Here is a 19948-nt window from a genome sequence, read left to right as displayed (position 1 = left end):
CTTAATCCTTTTAACAAATAACAAATAATCTAACTACTTACCAGAGGTATGCATTTGTTCCAAAATCTTTATACATCATTCTTGAAAAGTGATCTTGTAAAGCATTGGCAAAAACTTAGACACCTTTGTTTACCAAAGTTAGGTCTTAAGCCTTATGGAGGCAATTTGAAAGATTTTGAAAAATGATGACTTACAGACTGAATGCTTGTTTAGACTTAAAAGCTTCCTGATTTAAATATGTGTGTGTGTGTTTAAGTGTCTACAAATGCTTTCCTCCCAAAGTTTTATTTATTTGGAACTTTCTAAGCAGGTGGAAAGGAGAGTATTTCAAAACTATAATGAAAATCTGAAGATCTATCAACATTAATCCACAACTTAATTTTAGAAAATAAAACATTTGATTAATATGTGATTATTTTTTGAGTCAAAACAGTTTTGGTTTTTCAGTGAGAGCAGTCTACCTTGTTAACCAACTATAAAGATTTATATGATGTCACACAGCTTTCTAAAATGCTGTTAATAAAGTATCCAAAAGAAAATGTAAGGGAAAGAATGCCATATATGATTTAATAACCTAAGTGACCAGGAGATAAAATCAGAAGATCAGAACTTTTCTCTAAAGAAACACATTTTAAATTCTAATTTACAAATCTGTATGGGAACAAAAAATTAAAAGAGGGATTCGACTTCATATACCGGGTTATCAAGAGGCCCAGGAAATGAAGTTCTGAGATAACAAAAGAGAATACAGTTTAGAAATAAATTGTCAGAGGTAATTAAGAATTGAGAATTATCCCTAGAGTTGATTTCATAAATCAAATTTCTCTAAGTAGAAATCAAACAGTCTTAATGGAGCTCTTATCTTACAGCATTATAAAAAGACATTTATAGAACTGTCATGTCATTGTTACTATTGCATTGTCTGGTCCATTACATATTAAGCATTTAGAGAGGCTTTGTTCAAATAACTCTTATTTAATTGGAGGAAAACATTAAATATTGGTTTAGCATGTGTGCATGTATAAGTTGTATCCAACTCTTTGTGACCCTGCGGACTGTAGCCTGCCAGGCTCCTCTGTCTGTGGGATTCCCAGGCAAGAATGCTAAAATGGGTTGCCATTATCCTTCTCCACAGGATCTTCCAGACTCAGGGATCAAACTCGTATCTCCTGTGTCTCCTGCATTGGCAGGCAGATTCCTTATCACTGTGCTGCCTGGGAAGCCCATTGGTTTAGATACTTACCTAAACAGGATGACCTAAATTTAAAGAAAAGAGTCTCTATCTTTAAACTGTTGGGCAACAACAATCAATTTTTAAAATTATATTTGGACAATTATAGCTATCTCTTTTCTTCAAATATCTACTATTAATACAGGTAGTTCCCTGTATACTCAGAAATTAAGAAGTCCTATTTGCAAAGTGTTTACAGTTAACGTCTGTCCTGTTTTAAAACTTACAATTTTTTTTCTTCACGATTGTGCAAAGCACAAACATGAAATGATATCTGGTCATTCTCTGAGTTCGATCTCTAAAAGGTGAGGAGAAAACGGGAAGGTCGAGTCTAATTTGGTTTTCAAAAATACATTTAAAGAAAGAATGGTTCAGGTTAAAAATAAAGACGGCTCAGTTTTATCTCTTACAGTAAGGAGCCGAAATACGAGCTGAAAACCCATGGAAGCTGTACTCATTTCTGCTCACAAAGAGCTGTTCTACTGTCTGTCTGCAAATAAATCTCCTCAGTAAATAGCTCCAAGGCTGAGCTAAAGAATATTGTATGGATCAAAGAATTCATGTCTTCCTGTGTAAAGTGGACAGGCCGCAAGCTCACTTGTTTGTCTAAAACAATTAGAGCGAGTATGAAACGGAGGGGGTTGGTACAAATAAGTTACAGCTGATTTTACTCTGCAAAATATTTAAGGGGGGTTTCAAATTAATAACCACCCAGGCCCCCAAACAGCCTAATCTTTGTCAATTGGTGCCAAATTATGCAAGGTGCTGCCAATTCTGGTTGTCTAACAAATCAAGGCCAGTGTATGTTACTCCTCGGCTGAAGTCTGATTGATGCTGGTCATTATATGGGCTGATCTCATTTTCACACATGGAATCAATATGGGAGCCAGATGTTCATTTACAGAGAAGCATTGAAACGACTCATCTACACGCAACTTTATCCCGGACTACAGAGCCCCACAGACCCATCGCCTCTCCTCACCCATACAAAGCTTCACACAGTACAAAACCTATAAAACATTCTGCTAATATTACTGTCAGCTGAATGACTTTTACAGTACTATATAAAGTTGACAGATAATACATGCCAGTCCTAATTTGAGATAGACCTTTTCTTTGGGGACCTCAACCATTGAACAAGCAAACAGATTGAGAAGTAACATTTATTACAACACATAAATCATTTTCTTACAACTACGATAGGTCTGGCCTGAGGGTGAAGCCTCTGTATAGGCTGTGAATCCTAATGACTGCTTAAGTTACTAAATTGTCTTGCCATTCCACGGCTGGTGTACAGGAAAGAGTTGGTCTAGCTTTCAAAAGGAGGCTCTGATCACAATAATTTTTGTATTCTCTTTCTTGCAAAAAAAGACTAATAACTTGCCTTTCTGAAATAAAAAAGTAAAACATCAGTTTCACTTGAATAGTAATGACCACCTTACCATAATTATTCAAATTAGATAGATAGGTGCTCTATTTCAATTCATGCAAAAATTACTGCATGATTCAACACGAGGACTAAACTCAAGTTTACTATAAATATACACAAGGAATTTGTCATTTTAAAAACAAAAAGTGTAATATATCACTAATATAATGGAATCAATGTTTATGGCATGAACTTTCTTTGGAGAAAAATGATGTCATAATAAAGAATGAAGGGGTAGAATATAAAGAAAGGATGATAAGCAAGCTTGAAGGATTCCTGCATTCTTTGAAGAGCGGACTGAAAGCAAAATTCTCCAAACCTGAAAATACTGACTTCATACTATACTAAGTTGACAAATCTAACATGCTTTTCACAACACAGTTAGTTGCTCTTATGCTTTTCCTATAGTACTATTTTGAAAACGCATGGGTTACCTGAATACAGTGAGACCGTATTTCATATGCAATAGTTTTTCTGTAATTCCTCAACCATCTTGGCCTCAGTGGAGTCTTCTAATTGCATTTAGTCCTGCTCAGTACTTCATGAAGATAATCCAAAGGATGTCTGTTTTTCATCAGGTAACGACCATTAAATTTGGCTGTATTTCCTTCTAAATCTTGTTGAATGGCATAAGAAAGAGAAGCTAAAAAACCTTTTCTTGTAACTCTGCTATTGTTTCTGAACCCAGACCTCTCTAGAATTTTAGCTCCCTACTGCAGAACTCAGAGGCCAGTGCCATTTGGAAGTGAATCCAAAATACTCTCCACCTTCTGATTGACTTTCCTGGAGGATTTGTGTCTAATGCATCGTTCAGCATATCCTGGAAAGACTGGTCACTTCTAAGACAAGTTTTATATAGTGCAGCATTTGGGGCCTGTCTTTCTTTCTCTTGAACTAAATAAAAAGTGTCCCAGTAAATATTCTCCTTTATGATTTAAAAATTCCTCTCAGTGACTCCTTATGCTGAATTAAAATTCTAGCAAGCTAAGGACTAAGTAATAATACTTAGCTAAGGATAATAATACTTAGCTAAGGAGTAAGTAATAAGTCATATCTTGTTTCAAGATATGACCACATAGGCTTCCATGGTGGCTCAGTGGTAAAGAATTCGCCTGCCAAAGCAGGAGTTGCAGCTTCGATCCCTGGGTAAGGAAGATCCCTTGGAGAAGGAAATCGCAGTATTTCCTTCAGTCCAGTATTCTTGTCTGGGAAACTCATGGACGTGGTTCCCATTCCTTTCTCCAGGGGATCTTTCTGACCCAGAGATTGAACCTCCATCTCCCGCATTGGCAAGCAGATTGGTTACTACTGAGCCACCAGGGAATTTCATCAGTGGCTTTACTCTTAACCAAAGTTCGACTCTTTTAGCATGACACTCAAGTTTCTAACTCTGTGTCTTCAAGTATAATTCCTTAAAGTAAAGATCTCCTGGATTCAAAAGAATGCATGCTCAATCATGTCTGACTTTTTGACCCTATGGACTATAGCCCCCCAGGCTCCTCTCTCCATGGGATATCCCAGGCAAGAATACAGAGAGGGTTGCCATTTCCTTTTCCAGGGGATCTTCCTGACCCAGGCGTAGAACTCGTGTCTCTTAAGTCTCTTGCATTGGCAGGTGGATTCTTTATCACTGAGCCACATAACTTGCATCTTCTGCTAGTATCCACACTATACCCAATCCATCCCACTTATCTTAGTCTTCCCAATCCTTCAAAGCCCAGTCCAGTCACATATTTTCATACACATCTGGAAATACACTTCCATGTGCCATTTCCCCATGGTTCTCCTCTTTAAAGAAACACTGGAAGTATAAAGCCATATAAACACATATACAAAACTTGGCTTGTAATAGATTTATCCTCTATGATGTTGTTTTTTTTTTTTTTTTTTTCCCCAAAGGCTAACAAGGAACTTTAAGGGTTCTTAAAATCCTAGAGTTGCAGACACTGAACTCACTGATCACTCACACCAGAGCTCAGGTCAGCCCTCTATAATTCAGGCTTTCCTCCAAAAACTATTAATCTGTTCTTCCCAAGCCATAAATTTTAAAGTAGCTATTATTACAACTCAGTTCTCTGGGACTTTGTCTCTTAGGCTCTGAAAAGAATGTTAAACTTCTGACAATGACACTGTTCCTCAACTGTCAATTTCTTATTGAAAAATTTTCATTAAGATTGAAAATTTTTTGCAGGGAGTCCTGTTTTGGCTTTAACCTTGGCTTTTCCCAATGCATTTCCCATCTTGAAAATAAGTCCTTCTTTTACCTCTTACATAGCTCAACAAGTCAATTCAGAATTCAGCACACATGTCACATTGCTTTATTTATCAATATTAGATAATTCCTCCTGCCATATTGAAGCATTTTGAGGAAAGCTATCTATCCTTTATCTCCATTTTGAATGTCAAGGTTATCAGAATTAGTTCCAGATACAGATGTTAGAAAGTCTCATTCAATTGAAGAAATAAATGTAAAGGATTTTAAGGACGTAGTCAAGCGATATTGGATCACTAATTCATGCACCTGTTTCAAGGACTAAATATTAGTCTTAGAGTAGTTTGTTTTACTTTTTTTTTTCCCCTTTAAAGTTGTCCTTCATTAAATTGTTTGGCCTTCTTTTAGGGGCACTTGTGCCAAAGGCTATGCATGTCAAGAGTTTAAAAAGCATAGCTCCTGCCAAATCTGAAATTATTGCCTTTCCGGTGGAGGAAAAAAGCTACAGACATGTATCAGGGAAAAGAAGGACTTTTGTCTCTTTCAATCTGAATTATGTGCTGCAACAAAACTTATCTGTAAATTTTCTACATGACTAACATTATGCTCTATCAGATTTTCTTTAAAATAAATATATATATATTGCTGCTTAGAAACCATTTTTTTGTTTTTTTGTTTTTTTCAGGAGACAACCAAAAGACTATGCCTGCATTTGATTGGTCTTTGTTTGGCAGTATGTCTTCAATTTTGTGTGGGTCCAGACAAAAATGACCAACTGTCTCTGTTGGGTATCTGCCTCCCAGAACACGTCCCCTGTGCCCAAAGTTTCAGTTACTCTCCCTTTTTGTTTGCCGATCTAAAATTGATCCCTATTTGCAGTAAAGTACCACATGCTATCTATCACTCCTGAAGTGAGACTTTGGGTTCCAATGTTGTAAAATTCCCACAACAGATCTGGGATGCAATGAAGACCTGACATATTCTGCGTTTCCCCAAAGGACAAAGGACTCTTTGGTTTACATGATAAAAATGAGAGAACAAGGACTTTTATAGGGGATCTTTTATACTGTCAAAGATATTCAGCCATAATCAATTCAACCACGACAAATTCAACTTCCACAGTGAATCTAAACCATATTTAGCAGCTAAAACACAAGTTATATTTAATTAAGAAGTTAAACTATATGTGACATCCACAAAATGGATAACACAAAGGCTTTGCCACATAACTACACTTAGTTGAAGACAAATGCATTTTAAAATTTTAAAATATTTATCCCACGAAAAATTTAACATATTAAATTTACAGCTAAACAAAATTTTGTCTTTAGAAAAAACTATGATGACAAGCCATTGCCACCATCTTTAAACAATGAAAAGCTACCTTCATTCTCAAAAGGTGGCAAGATTTCTGGCCCTTACTAAGAATGTGTAAGGATTTCCACTTAAAATTTTCTATTTTCAGGGGTTTATAAAAGCTATAAAAATTCTCTCCAAGCTGAAACTTGGCAAACAAGAACTCAGCATGAGGACATTTTTTTTAAAGCCTAAATTTAAAAACAGTATGTTCACGTACTTTTTTAAGCACCAGAAGACAAAAAGGAGAGAATTTTTGAGGTTTTAGTTGCCTTTTTTTAAAAAAAATCTGCATTCCTCAGGAACTACTTTGCTTTTAAAAATGGAAATCTGCAGACTATAAATTCAAAGTTTGGCCCCTTTTCTTCATGAATTTGATATAATTTAAAATGGAGCTGATCATGAAGGGAAGAAACTCATTGTTCTCCGAAGACTGTTTCCAGAAATAACTATACAGTCCTCTCCTCCAATATGGATTTGAAAGATAAATGCATCACTTCTTTTTTTTCCCCCTGAGCTAAAGAAGCTATTTTCATGAGTGAAAAAGTTCAATGAATCACCATCATATTTTTGGTCAGAGAATACTATATTTTCTATCTCTGCCTCCACTAAAACATATATATATATATATATGCACATATATATAAAACATATGCTTATATATAATAAATAATTTTATTTATTTGTCATTATCTACCACAGCCTTGGAGAAGGGAATGGCAACCACTTCAGTATTCTTGCCTGGGAAATCCCATGAACAGAGGAGCATGATGGGTTACAGTCCATGGGGTCACAAAGAGTCGGACACAACAGACAGATTAATATACACACACCAAAGGCTTAGATTTTAGTCACAATTTAGTTCCCTTGAATTTTGTGTGCATATGTTAAATTCCATAAATCAGTTCAGTTCAGTCACTCAGTCATGTCCAAATCTTTGCGACCTTATGGACTGCAACACACCAGGCTTCCCTATCCATCACCAACTCCCAGAGCTTGCTCAAACTCATGTTCATCGAGTCAGTGATGCCATCCAACCATCTCATCTTCTGTCATCCCCTTCTCTTCCTGCCTTCAGTCTTTTCCTGCATCATGGTCCTTTCTAATGAGTCAGTTCTTCACATCAAGTGGCCAAAATATTGGAGCTTCAGTTTAAGCATCAGTCATTCCAATTAATATTCAGGACTGATTTACTTTAGAATTGATTGGTTTGATCTCCTTGCAGTCCAAGGGATTCTCAAGAAACTTCTCCAACACATGGAAAAGTAAGGTTATTATGTGAGGGCATGCATGTGTACAAAGTCACTTCAGTCATGTCCGATTCTTTGTGACTCCATCAACCATGGCCCACTAGGCTCCTCTGTCCATGGGATTCTCTAGGCAAGAATACTGAAGTGAGTTGCCATGCCCTCCTCCAGGGGATCTTCCCAATCCAGGGATTGAACCCCCAGTTTCTTATGTCTCCTGCATTGGCAGGTGAGTTCTTTACCTCTAGCGCCACCTGGGAACCCCAGGTTATTGTATACATACCTCTAAAAATATATCTTACATATATGTCCTAATAAGGCTGGTCTAGTATTGCATCAAACACATCTCAACATATTTTAGAATTTTAACTATTATTTCACCTCTCAAAATATCTAACTACTCTGACCCAAATGCTGTTATGAGGAGTGGGAAGGCCACACAAAATGTAATGAATAAGGCCTGGTTCATGTTTCTAAGCAGTCCATAATCTAATTTATGGAACCAGACGCAAGAAATGATAACACTTATATCCATACTCTCTTTGTATAACATACACACACACCATAATATTAGGTTTTAGTCACAATTTAGTTCCCTTGAATTTTGTGTGGATATGTTAAATTCCATAAATCAGTTCAGTTCACTCAGTCATGTCCAACTCTTTGCAACCTCATGGAGTACAGATTCCCTATAAAATTTTTTTCAAAAAAGGTGGCCTCCGTTGGCTTATTATCTTTCTTCCATCCTTGAATTTTAGAACACTTATATAGTTAAGCAACCTTTTCATCACAGTCTGGTTTTAATTTTTTTTGGCTGTGCCATGTACTATGTGGGATATCGGGCTCGAGATCGAACTCTAGCCCCCTGCATTGAAGCACAGAGTTTTAACCACTGGACCCACAGGGAAGTTCCCACCATCTGATTTTAGAACACTTTTTACCAATGCAAATCTTTACCTCAACCCCATAGTGATCCTCTTTCTGAAGCAAATCAATCCTGCTCACCCAGAGGCCAACTCTCCCTTGCTCTTCCCAGAATTCATTCTACTTCCCTTTCGGAAGTGTCATTTCTGCCTTTGGGACTTCGTTATCAGAGTTTGGAACTCTAAAACCTAAAGTCCATTTTTTCCCGTGATTTTTCTAACTTCTTCTTTTCCCGGGGCTCTGTCACATGCCACTCCGCAGTCTGATATCTGCTTCCATAGCCTGACCCACAAAGGGCCAGCTCTCGTCTCCAGCCTGCTGCCCCAGGGGCAGGCTTGGTCTTGCTAAGTCATCCAGAGTGTCTGCAAAAATGCAAGGCTGAGCCTGACTCAGTATTTTCCCTGTAGAACTTTCTCAATTAATTCACAACTGCCACTTACCTCCTACTTACACTAGAAACTGGATGAAAATAAATAGTATCAAGAATTAAACTGAATAGACAGGTCAATATCTAAAGAACCTCAAAGCAAGAGAAGGAAGTGAACATGTTAAATCCAAAACAAAAATACTATTTTGATGTAAAAATCAAAAACAAAATCAAAGTGAAAATATCTTGACCACTTCAAGGATCTTCACTGAAAATACAGCAGTAGGTGTAATGAGTGTTTAAAATTTGTTATTATTAGATAAAGCATATGTTTAACAGGAACTTCCCTTTCCCTTCTTTCTTATCCCATGGTCAACTCTCAAGCTATTATGATTTTTAATAGTTTCACCTATAAATTATTTTTAAAATATCCTTAAATTATTATGATTATCATTATTTATACAATGATTTAAGTTTGCCATACTGATGTTAGTTCTCATTTATACACATTATAGTTTAATTTTGCAGTGAACTATTACACGCCATAATTCTAAACACATTTCACTTGAGCCTTTCAAATAAACAGCAGGGACACAAAAATACAGCTGAACGGGAAAAATTACTTCCCAGGCAAGGATAGGAAATGACTGTGGTTCCATTAATATTCTCATGTTCAAATGCATGACGTCTACCATCACAAGATCTTTACACTGTAATGTGTCAATTCCAATATAAGAAAAACAGGATATATTTTGGTGTTGTTTTTTTTTCTAATATGGTTCTTGTATGACAAAGAATAGTAGAGTAAAAGGCCAAAAGGAATCTCCAGAGATGACATACAAGTACATATTTGATATAATTAAGCTGGTATAGAAGGGAAATTTGTTGCCGACTTAAGAAAAATGGAGTAACTTTTCCAGGGCCATTGAGTAAGTTGAAGGGAATCAAGCTGGAATACAAAGACATAGCCTCATTTTCCAAACTCTTTACTTCTTTATGTAGCATAAATGACACGAAGATCTTGGTGGTGTCACCCCTGTGACACCATGTTGTAGAAGTCAAGGAGATCTGACATTCTCAAAGACTAAACTCCTCTTTGACAACTATGATCCAAACAGATCCAGAAACTTAATGAAGTGACATTAATAAGTTTAGTTGAAAAGTTAGAATTAGTTCACCATTTTATGCAGAAAGAGTTTAATAATCTGCAGAATACTCAAACCTATGCATTTTGCCATGAAGTATAAATTAAATTAAATGCCAGATACCGTTTTCCTATGACTTTAAATGTAACTAGTTTGGTATGTAGCATTAGTATAAACATACTGATCAATCTCTCTCTCTTTTTTTTTTTCATGTAACCGAACTAAAGTGTTAGTGGCTCAGTCATGTGCAGTTCTTTGTGACACCATGTACTGTAGCTCGCCAGGCTCCTATGTCCATGAAATTCTCCAGGCAAGAATACTGAAGTGGGTAGCCATTTCCTTCTCCAAGGCATCTTCTCGACCCAGGGATTGAACCTAGCTCTTTTGCATTGCAAGCAGATTCCTCAGCATCTGACCACCAGGGAAGCCCTCAAGATATTAATAATGACTCTTTTAATAAGCCTTAAGTGTTTCACCTGAATATTCATTGGAGGGACTGATGCTGAAGCTGAAGCTCCAATACTCTGGCCACCTGATGCGAACTAACTCACTGGAAAAGACCCTGATGCTGGGAAAGACTGAAGGCAAGAGGAGAAGGGGACATCAGAAGATGAAATGGCAGGATGGCATCACTGACTCGATGGACATGAGTTTGCACACACTCTGGGAGTTGGTGATGGACAGGGAGGCGTGGAGTGCTGCAGTCCATGGGGTCACAAAGAGTCAGACGGACTGAGCCACTGAACTGAAATGACTGAAGTGTTTCACATTCATAGTGTATGGAGAAGGAAATGGCAAACTGCTCCATTCAAATGGGAAAATGAATCTAAAATATTTAATACTGGAACTTAAATACATATATTTTTACTTGTCTCTAAATTTTATATTTCTTGTTGACCTCTAGTCAGTATTCCTAAGAAATTTAAGAAACAGATATTTGATATTTTTATGTAAAGTAAGTTAGAATCTTTGAAAAGACTTAAAAAAGATGAGCTGCCACAAAATTAACATTGGTTTGGCTACAGATGATCTGTATAGAAAAATAAGAAAAGTTATAATATCCAGAGGATAAAAGGGAGCAAAATATACCACTCCAAAACATAGTTCCCTGGTACAGATTACTTTGCACTGGTTATTAAAGAAAAAAAAAACAAAAAAACAGTAAACACATCAGAAGCTCCAAAAATTGAGAAGATACCCTTTTATAAAAGATATTTACATTTATAAGAGATATCCCCTGGTGGCTCAGATGGTAAAGAATTTGCCTGCAATGCAGGAGACCTGTGTTCAGTCCCTCAGTGGGGAATCCCCTGGAGAAAGGAATGACAACCCACTCCAGTATTCTTGCCTGGAGAATCCCATGGACAGAGAAGCCTGGTAGGTTACAGTCCATGGGGTTGCAAAGAGCCAGACACAACTGAGTGACTAATACTTCTCTCCATTTATAGAAGTGTCTCCTGAAGGAAGAAAAGAATGACTCTAAACCTCTGAAAACTCTTTTATCAAAGGAAAAACCAAGGACTTGAATCTGCATGACAACTTTAGCCTGGTTTGCTGTCCTTTTTCTGGTTTCTCTCAAAATTGGCTCCACACCTCCCCCAATACCACCACCACCAACTCTCTCCCCAAACATCTTCTTCTGTCTTTAGCTGGAGGTGGTATTTAAAGTGGTGGTTTGGGCCAATTTCCAGAGTTATCCAGTTGTTCTGGGTATCTCCCATGCATACAAGAGGTCTACATGTTATTAAACTTCTGTTTGTTTTTCTCCTATTAGTTAGTCTGTCTTTCTTACAGGGAGATTTCAGCCAAACACCTAGAAGGGTAGAGGAAAAAATGTTTTTCTTCTCCTACAACTTCTACTCTGAAATTATTTCACAACTGCCTTTCTGTTTTTATCCGATTGTTAAAAATTAGATATCCAAAACTAGAAAAAATATGTAAAAGGGTTGGTTTAGGAAAAAAAGAGGAGGTAAGACTACGGTCAGTAGTGTTGACTCAAGAGAAAACCTCGATGTCATGTTCTGCTTGTTTCAGTTGCAATAACGTGCTTAAGGTATTCATGTTTTAAATAGCTGCTTACTTTAACTCACCCACCTCTTTTTGTTTTTTGATTGTCTGTTCAATAACCAATTGATCTAAGATCTTCCACTTTACAGTAATCCAGTGGCTCTCAAACTGGGGTGATTTTGCCATAAAAGGACATTTGGCAAAGACTAGAGCCATTTTCAGTGTCACACTGGGCAGGGAGGATGCTACCGGCCTCTAGTGGGTAGAGGTCAGGGGTGCTGCTATGCTACAATGCATAGGATAGCACCTCTCAACAAAGAGTCATCTGGCCTAGAATGTCAGTAATGCTGCTGTTGAGAACTTTAGTCCAACAACAAAGAATATGATCAATGATATACATCATGTAGAACAGGATTTTAAAATTTGTGTGTGTGTGCTCAATGGTATCCGACACTTGGCAACCCCTTGGACTGTAGCCTGCCAGGATCCTCTGTCCATGGAATTTTCCAGGCAAGAATACTGGAGCAGGTTGCCATTTCCTTCTTCAGGGGATCTCCCTAACCCAGGGATTAAACCTGTGTCTGAGTCTTCTGCAAGAGGATCCTTTTACTACTGAGCCACCAGAGAAGCCCATTTAGAAGTTTAACCATTGCGTAACATCTTGTTAATATCTTTAAATAACAATAGCCAATGTAGGGATGACAACATTAATAGCAATTTGATTTTCATCTTCACACACATTTTATCATTGGATCCTCACAACGAACTTAGAAAAGCAAGGTATATATAATTAGTCCCATTTCCCAGGACAGAGCACTGAGGCCCATCAAGTAGAAACAGCATGAACAAGATCATTTGAGGCCCAGACTAAAACACTGATACTCTTTTAAAAATTGTTACTGAAGTATAGTTGCGTTACAATGTCAATTTCTACTCTACAGCAAAGTAAATCATTGGAAAAGATCCTGATGTTGGGGAAGAGTGAAGGCAAAAGGAGAAGGGGGTGGCAGTGGTTGAGATGGTTAGATACCATCACTGACTCAATGGCCATGAATGTGAGCAAACTCCATGAGAGCAGAGTAGAGTAAACTCTACTCTATGAGACAGTAGGGGACAGAGGAGCCTGGTGTGCTGCAGTCCATGGGGTTGCAAAGAGTCGCACAAGCTTTAGCAACAGAACAACAACAACAGTTAAAAAAGCAAAAGGTGAGGAAGAACGTTCTATTTCATTTTATCACTACAGGAGAAAGGTAGTGGTAAAAAATAATCAGTTTCCATAGTCTTTGATATGTACATTCCTAAAGCAAGAAGATAATCTGAGACTCTTGCACTTTTAAACCAATATACTATAGTTCATCTAAATCTATAACAATCACCTTGTTTGTCAAAAACAGGAAAGATTTCTGCTTTGATATTTATAACAAACTGTTTTAAATACGAAGTCTGTTTCTTCCTATAAGCTTCAAAGTGCCAGTCTGTACTCAATGAATTCTTATTATCATTTAGATGGATATTCTAATTACTTTCTTATTCAAATAATGCAAAAGCTTCACTTTTTGAAAGTCTGTGCATAAACACATACCTTCCCTGGAAGATACTTGCTTTTTCTGCTCATAGGAGGAAAGAAGATCAAGGGCCTCAACTTGAGGACCTTTTTCTCCCATGATTCTGATAGAGTCACTATTAACATGAGGCAGAGTAACAAGCTGAAGGACTCCACATGGGTTCTGAAGACCTACTTACCAAGGACAGCATTAAAACAATAACAAGAGTATAGGGAGAAGCTTCCAGGATTCTATACATACGGGAAAAAAGTCAGATAAATGGTTTGAATATATTAAATATTATATCTTTCTGTATGAGAGAAAACAACTTTAAACACGCCTGGTGTTCTAACTATACTAAAGTTTAATCCTCCAAACTCTGATTTTCAGACCACTTTGGAGAGAAGAACCCAAAGCCCTGACAATCCTTCATCAGTTTCAAACTGGGGTTAACTGACTCCAGGCTCTGCTCTTCACCATGACCTCTGTGGCTTCCTTGGTTGTGGAATGACTTAGCACTTACTTCTGCAGTTGTTTTGGACCCATATTTGTGTTAATTATGATTATTATTTGACTATTTAGTATGACTCCAAGACAGCATAATAAGAATGAATCTAGTAGAAGATAAAGGAAACAAAAGATTTTTCATAGAAGACAAATTTTGATTATCCAGGCTAAAGCAAAAAGCTATTCTCTCTCTTGAAAATGTTACAAAATTCTTATCATGAGATAAGGTGTTCAAAGATCAGGACAGACAAGAATGTGAGAGAAAGGGATTAGAGAGATGGTCAGGAAGATAATCAACAAAATATACTATTCTTCTAGATTTTCATGATAGTTATCATGAAACTGGACTTGTCAACTTTTAAAATCCTGTAATGTACTGTGATTTATTTTCTCATTCTAAATATATACTCATTTTTAGCCCAATTGCATATCCATTATTATGAAATATTCTTCTTAAAGGAAGGCCTCTAATTTTTGTAAGCTTTAATTAAGGCACAACAAAATCTAGATTCACACTGTAGATGCTAATCAAAATAGAGAAAATTATTAGGCACAGGAATGTACTTGTCATTAAGCTAAAGAAACAGTATGACCATCTGAAAAAAATTAAAAATTAGTAGATTGGAAGAGTGAAGATGACTATCCATCACTGTAGCACTATCTGTCAACTTCAAAGTAAATAATCAGATAGAAACATAAACTTATTCTCTCATAACATCAATAGACACAAATATTGTTCATACACAGATATAATGTGTAAAGGTATGTTATAAATACTTTTGACCTTCTGTGATTATCAAGGTCATGTATATTATGTGCCACTATGTAGCATTTTCCTAAAAGGCAGGAACCATCTCGTGCCCATTTTAATGATGAAAAATCCATTAATATTTCATCTTAATCTTAATGTATTATTTTTACAATAATATATTTCAACGTTCTCTGTTTTTTATTCTTGTTATTAACTTAAAAGTAGTATTCTCATGGACAGTGAACTTGACAGGAGAAACCCCGAAACCAAATGTGTCATGGAAACAAAGTCAAATTTCAGTCATTAAGGCACACTCTATACAAACTACGTAGAAACACATTCTTCAGATAAATATAATTTCTTGACAATATTCCTAGGGAGGATCTACTCTCATAAATGCTCATTAGAGTAATCCTTTGAACTTAAATTTTTAATTAACTTTGAAGCCCACAATGTAAATTTGAAATATGTTGTCTTTAGAAATCTGTTCCAGTTAGGGGTTTGGAATAAACTATAATCTAATAAAAAAGGTTCTCTTTCAACATAATTTATTTAGTGAGTCTAAGTCCATTTCAATAGATGATCATTGGTTTAAATAAAAACCTCAAGAGCTGCAATTTAAAAAGTATGTGCATTTTGCTCTTTCCAATGTATTTAAATATACAATAGATGTGAAGCCAACAAAAAATACTAAATTATTTAGTCATGAAATCCAGTACACATAAAAATATTTTATATATTACAACTTTAAATTAAAAAAGCTTTGGCTAACATTGTAAAGACAATTATGATACTATAAAAAAAAAAAAAAACAAAGTATGTTACTTGAATTATATATTTATTAAACACAAGTGAAGGAGTAAGGTTTTGACATTTCAAAAGAAAAAGATCAATTATAATGGATATAAGGTTCTTCCAAAACTCAAAAATACTAATTATTAAACACAGAAACCTAGAACACGCTTTTCAAGAAATACCTCTTACAAAATTCCTAACTGTATTTTGGCAGCAGTTCATGCCATTTCTAGTTTCCACTTGATTCCATCTAAACTATTCAATTCAGCAAAGCGGAGGGGGAGACTGACATCGAGATTCCAGACACTGCTTCATATACGTACCTCTTCAATGTCAATGTAACCATGATTGTTCTGCTAATTTATCAAAACAGAAAAGGTGGAAATACTTTAAAAAAGCAGCATTAATACATGCCCTGATTGTGATTGGCAGTGTTAATTATAAAGGGGTTTGATCCTGTCAGCAGTTTCAAGATGATTATTCTTAGGTTTAAATTCCAGGAATGCTCTGTATATATGCACAGAAATATACTTTGTGCACCAGGAGACCAAAAGAAATAGACTAAGGAGCAGGAAGAGTTAACACAGAAAGAACACAGGACTGGGCATTATCCTGGTTCATCTCAGATCATGCATCTCCCAACTCTACTTCCCATAACTAACTATAGATTCCTGATGCTTGGTCAAGCCACTTAACACTTTGTATAAATGAACTTGGAGAAGGAAATGGAAACCCACTACAGTATTCTTGCCTGGACTCTTCTCCACAGTATTCTTCTACAGTATTCTTCTCCACGGACTGAGTTTGGTAGGCTACAGTCCATGGGGTTGCAAAGAGTTGGACACGACTAGATGGTGAGTGTGCATGCCTGCTAAGTCGCTTCAGTCGTTTCCAACTCTGTGCGACCCTGTGGACTACAGCCTGTCAAGCTCCTGTGTCCATGGGATTCTCCAGGTAAGAATACTAGAGTGGGTTGCCATGCCGGCTTCCAGGGGATCTTCCCAACCCAGAGACTGAACTCACATTTCATGTCCTCTGCATTGGCAGGAAGATTCTTTACCACTAGTAACAACTGCACTCATCTCACATGCTAGTAAAGTAATGCTCAAAATTCTCAAACCAGGCTTCAGCTATACGTGAACTATACCAGATGTTCAAGCTGGTTTTAGAAAAGGCAAAGGAACCAGAGATCAAATTGCCAACATCTGCTGGATCATGGAAAAAGCAAGAGAGTTCCAGAGAAACATCTATTTCTGCTTTATTGACTATGCCAAAGCCTTTGACTGTGTGGATCACAATAAACCGTGGAAAATTCTGAAAGAGTTGGGAATACCAGACCACCTGACCTGCCTCTTGAGAAACCTATACGCAGGTCAGGAAGCAAGAGTTAGAACTGGACATGGAACAACAGACTGGTTCCAAATAGGAAAAGGAGTACATCAAGGCTGTATATTGTCACCCTGCTTATTTAACTTCTATGCAGAGTACATCATGAGAAACACTGGGCTGGAAGAAGCACAAGCTGGAATCAAGACTGTTGGGAGAAATATCTATCAATAACCTCAGATATGCAGATGACACCACCCTCATGGCAGAAAGTGAAGAGGAACTAAAAAGCCTCTTGATGAAAGTGAAAGAGGAAATTGAAAAAGTTGGCTAAAATCTCAACATTCAGAAAACTAAGATCATGGCATCCGGTCCCACCACTTCATGGGAAATAGATGGGGAAACAGTGGAAACAGTGTCAGACTTTATTTTTCTGGGCTCCAAAATCACTGCAGATGGTGACTGCAACCATGAAATTAAAAGATGCTTACTCCTTGGAAGGAAAGTTATGACCAACCTAGATAGCATATTCAAAAGCAGAGACATTACTTTGCCAACAAAGGTCCACCTAGTCAAGGCTATGGTTTTTCCTATGGTCATGTATGGATGTGAGAGTTGGACTGTGAAGAAGGCTGAGCTTGAAGAATTGATGCTTTTGAACTGTGGTGTTGGAGAAGACTCTTGAGAGTCCCTTGGACTGCAAGGAGATCCAACCAGTCCATTCTGAAGGAGATGAGCCCTGGGATTTCTTTGGAAGTAATGATGCTGAAGCTGAAACTCCAGTAATTTGACCACCTCATGAGAAGAGTTGACTCATTGACTGAACCGAACTGAACTGAACACCTGGGAAGCCCAAAATAGATGGTAAGGACAGTCCATCAGTAGTTAAATTTATTGTTCATGAAGGCCTTAAAAAAACTAAAGACCTAATTTTAACAAGCACATTTTTAAGCTGACATTAAAATTTTTTCTCAGCCCTATTATGAAAAATTATCCAAAACTTGGGAATAAGGGCAAATAAGGAGTAAGTAGCATATTCTTTCAATTACATACTGGGGGATTATTTAAAGGCTCAATAAGAATTACTGAATTATCTAGGGGAATGTATCTGTTTGACTTTGCTATTTACTGTTAAAGACTCAGATTCTGTGAAGTTACACGTTCATTTTCTTTCCAAAAGAAATGATAACCCCAAAGGCTCTGTTCCCATTGTCCTACTGGACACTAGGTCTGGTCCCTAAGTCAGACTGTTATTCCTGAGGGACTTATATAACTCATGTTCCTCTAATTTTCCTTCAAACCAGCTTTGTCATCTTCCTGGTTCTCTTATTAATCAGTTTTTAAAAAAATCTTTACAATGTGCTTATATTTGTGCAAGTACACTGTTTTAAACTTTCCTAAAATTATTCTTGGACAATTTTGGAGATTCCACTGAGATACCTGAGTGGACTGACCTTCCAGAAGTAGTTAAGCAAAGGCACTCTGTTCTGGTTCCAGAAGTGAATCCCAAACAACAATAAAACTTTTTGTGTAAATTTATACAGTAAATAATTTCCTATATCCAGAGTGAATTAATAAAGTATATGATACTGTTGAAGTTAAATGAGATGTGTTATGATTGCATTTGAGAGATGTATAATGGCATTCATTCCAATGCTTTCAGATTTTAAGAAAATAAAGAAATTGAACTTCTAAAATTTAAATAAGCTAGTCTTTAAAAAAAAAAAATCTGCAATCCTCATGGAATCTGCTAGCTCTGAGCAACTTAACATAAGAATACAAATCCAGGTTTATATAACTGAGGTATATATAATTGAGGGCTTCCCTGATGGCTCAGTCAGTAAAGAATCTGCTTGCAATGTGGGAGACCTGGGTTCAATCTGGGTTGGGAAGATCCCCTGGAGGAGGGCATGGCAACCCATTCCAGTCTTCTTGCCTGGAGAATCCCCATGGACAGAGGAGCCTGGTGGGCTACAGTCCATGGGGTCGCAAAGAGTCTGACACGATTGAGCTACTAAGCACATACTTGATGCACATTTTTAGATTACCATGATTACTGCGACCATTTTGGTTTGAATACTACATATCTTTCCTTAATTTTGTTGATGGTAAGTATAACTCAGGCTTACATTTCATTTTTATAAAATTTAGTTTTGTGTCCTCATAAAGTGAAAGTTGCTCAGTCATGTCCGATCCTTTGTGACCCCCAAGAACTATACATCATTGAAATTCTCCAGGCAAGAATACTGGAGTGGATAGCCTTTCCCTTCTCCAGGGAATCTTCCCAACCCAGGGATCGAACCCAGGTCTCCTGCATTGAAAGAGGATTCTTTACAACACTTTTACCAGCTGAGTCACCAGGGAAGGTCATCATAAAGAAATCAGTTAACCTGAAATTCCTAAACTATTTTTTGTTTTGAAAAACTAAAAATATTGCTTTTACTTTTAATGATTCTAGTTTCATTGCTGTCTTAAATTTAAATGCTAACATTTTTCCAACATTATGTCTAGGACTGAGAAAAATGTAAATAATAATATTATGTATCAATAATAATTGCATTCTGTAGTTTGTCAGGCTAAACATAATTGAGTTAATCAATCTTTAGATAACTAGTACATATCTAAGTAAGAAGAGATATTTCTAAACTTATCATCAATTTGTCAAAATTTCAGCATCACTATATCTGTGAGCCATGTTAATATAAGTTTGTATTTTTCCACTTAACAAAAGTATAAAATCAATGAATGTGAATGCAGAAAATCATGTGATAGCATTTGTGAGCTTTGCAAATCTGATAAAATGGTTGTGAGTAATAGCCATATCTCAGATCTACCTCTTAGCACTCTCTGTGAAACAGAAATTACTTAATTTGGTTAAACATTATAGTTAACATGGTGATTAAGATTTCATATAAATAATAGTGGCAGAAAAGTCTAACTGAGCAAGCAAGTTATAGAATATGTTCTTTGTCTACCAAGGAGAACTAAAAAAAAAAAAAAAGTAGTTTCCAAAGTGAAGTGTCTGGTCATTCCAAAATATGACCAAGTATAATAAAAGATAAAACTTGAGTGTCACAATAAGTTGTGTAAGAGTTGAGGGAAGGAAA

The 19948-nt window shown here is 36.6% G+C and overlaps 1 protein-coding gene and 1 long non-coding RNA gene across 11 annotated transcripts in view; both read right to left on the bottom strand.

Moving 5' to 3' along the window:
* The window catches only part of TRPS1 (transcriptional repressor GATA binding 1), a 279304-nt gene that overhangs the window by 102539 nt on the left and 156817 nt on the right, over positions 1–19948 (bottom strand). The window lies entirely within an intron of this gene.
* The window catches only part of LOC132342211 (uncharacterized), a 104240-nt gene that overhangs the window by 17471 nt on the left and 66821 nt on the right, over positions 1–19948 (bottom strand). Inside the window, exon 1 of the long non-coding RNA XR_009490517.1 lies at positions 1–19948. This exon is cut by the window's left edge and continues 11591 nt beyond it; it is cut by the window's right edge and continues 66821 nt beyond it. This is a non-coding gene — a long non-coding RNA (uncharacterized lncRNA).

Source organism: Bos taurus, chromosome 14 (genome assembly GCF_002263795.3).
Source record: "Bos taurus isolate L1 Dominette 01449 registration number 42190680 breed Hereford chromosome 14, ARS-UCD2.0, whole genome shotgun sequence".
Lineage (NCBI taxonomy): Eukaryota > Metazoa > Chordata > Mammalia > Artiodactyla > Bovidae > Bos > Bos taurus.
The sequence above is the reverse complement of the archived record's forward strand: the minus strand, read 5'-3'. Positions and strand labels throughout refer to the sequence as shown.